The following is a 2,161-nucleotide window of genomic DNA, read 5'->3' as shown; positions in this document are numbered from 1 at the left end:
CTAATATAGACTCGAAAGCATGGATGGCAACTGTAGACAGAGTCCTGGAAAAAAAAAAGAGAAAAATATGAGAAAATACTTATCACGAGAAAATACTTATCACAGCTTCCTGGTATGTTAAATATAAGATCCTCTAATCAAAAAAACATATATTCACTAAGCAGCCTAAACTCGACTACAAGAAATAATTCTGCAGAACATACAACTGTTTATAAGGTCGTTATTTTCTGTGCCGACCCTGCATAAACTCTGCAACTCGACCAAAGAACACTGGGGAGACTCCTTTAGGATCTAGCCAAGCCATCTGTTTAAAAAAATAATAATAATACAACAAAAATAAGCATCTGTACATGGAAATAAGGTGCCTAACAATAAATATGTATTTTTATGCACATACTTACACTTACACAAACCAGTAACATAACAGCATCAATAAAAATATATTTTATCTAACATATTCTAAATTAAATGAGTAATTGCACTGACCACCATGAGGTACATTGCAGCTCCAACCATGGCTATGATGAGCGGGTTGACAAGCTTGAAGTAAGACGACGACAATTTCTTGTACTTTCCCATTTTTCCGGTCTGAAGATTATAAAAAAATATAGATGAGGATAGAATAATAATAATAATAATTAAACCACAGTAATAACGACATAGTACAGGTTTCATATGAATATACATATAAATTAGATACAAAAACTAATATAGGAATTAGTTAAATTTGTGTGCTATTTCTGTCTTGCACTTCATTATCAGGAAAAAAAGCATATGAATATGATGTTTGTAATATTACTATTAAGAGTGAATACACTGAAATTAACTAATGAACTAGTGGAAGTTTAAAAAACAGTTAGCAAATGTTTAGATTGTGACTGCATGAAGGTGGAGAAAACCGGTGGTATTGAACCTAAAGAAAACAACACTATTTGATATAAAAAAAAATAAGAAGCAGAAAATTAAGGCCACAACAGTTACACTTTGGCAAAGGCAGCTGAAATTTTGTCATGTATATTCTGACAAGATTGAGACTGTTGATTGCCCCTGGTGCTTTATAATGACTTAGTCCATGATATTAATGAATATGTTTAGGGGAGGTTTCTTTGCCACTGCTTTGCTTTGAGTGATTTTCTGAAGAAAAAAAATAATAATCAATACTTTGCATTCAAGTTTGATTTCTTTTTCATATTCGTTATTAAATATAAGAGATCTCACTAGCTGCATAGTATTTTTGGTACTATTCCGGTTTTTCATGCTAAAATTGGCCTATAATAAGTAACTGCTCTGGGTCACTATGTTTTAAGAGTTAAAAGGTTCTGTTTGATTTCTGCCGAAGTTACTGAACAATGAACTTTTAAATTTCGCTTTAATGTACGCCTAACAGGCAATCGTACGTCTTTCGTCTATTGATCTGATTTTGTACAAACGAAAAATCAATTTTGAAATTCGCTGTTGGTGAGTGTTGTTTATAAATGCAACAGATGTAAGTAAAAGGTTAAGTTATGGCAAATATTACCTGAAAAAGAATCATGAACACTTCACAACACGATATTAATCGGCGGAAAGATCTTTATATCGAAAAGTGCTAAACAAATGCCAATTATTACCACTGCTTCCACTATCTTGCCTCCTCGTAAGTAATGCTGCACTGAGGATCTTGCTGAACACCTTAACCACGGAGAAGGTGACTGATCATGGTAGAGATATCTTGGATGATTCTAAGATATCACGGGAAAACGCCGACCTTGAGTGGTTGCCTTCAAGACGACGCCGAATCGAGACGTCAGTGGAAAATAAACGATAAAAAAATAAATAATTGGCAACTCTACTTTTGCGGATTTTAAAGATTTTATTGTTATTAATTAGTATGAAGTGAGATTTTAATAGTTATTTAAGGGTGGTTATGTATAAGTAGAAGTTTCAGTAGGATCCGTTAATTGGAGGTATTTTTGTTTTTCTTTGTGAAAAGGGCAGTGGTAACTGATGATGCTAAGAATAGTTGCCTTATATCTAATGTGAAGGAATATCGCCATTTTTTAATAAATGTTATAGTAACGATATGCTAAGTATTACCATAAAGAACGATTTAGTTTTGTTCATTTTTCTTAATTCAACCCTGCCTTTCATACATTACCCCGCAAATTTTCGCAAAACCACG

At 32.9% G+C, this 2,161-nt stretch overlaps 1 long non-coding RNA gene across 1 annotated transcript; it reads right to left on the bottom strand.

Moving 5' to 3' along the window:
- Positions 1–211: 211 nt before the first annotated feature.
- Positions 212–1,789, bottom strand: LOC119569075. The gene is made up of 3 exons (XR_005228211.1): positions 1,611–1,789; positions 487–588; positions 212–304 (listed from the first exon to the last, which is right to left on the bottom strand). It is a non-coding gene; the product is annotated as an uncharacterized LOC119569075 (long non-coding RNA).
- Positions 1,790–2,161: the final 372 nt, after the last annotated feature.

Source organism: Penaeus monodon, unplaced genomic scaffold, assembly GCF_015228065.2.
Source record: "Penaeus monodon isolate SGIC_2016 unplaced genomic scaffold, NSTDA_Pmon_1 PmonScaffold_1236, whole genome shotgun sequence".
NCBI lineage: Eukaryota > Metazoa > Arthropoda > Malacostraca > Decapoda > Penaeidae > Penaeus > Penaeus monodon.
The sequence above is the reverse complement of the archived record's forward strand: the minus strand, read 5'-3'. Positions and strand labels throughout refer to the sequence as shown.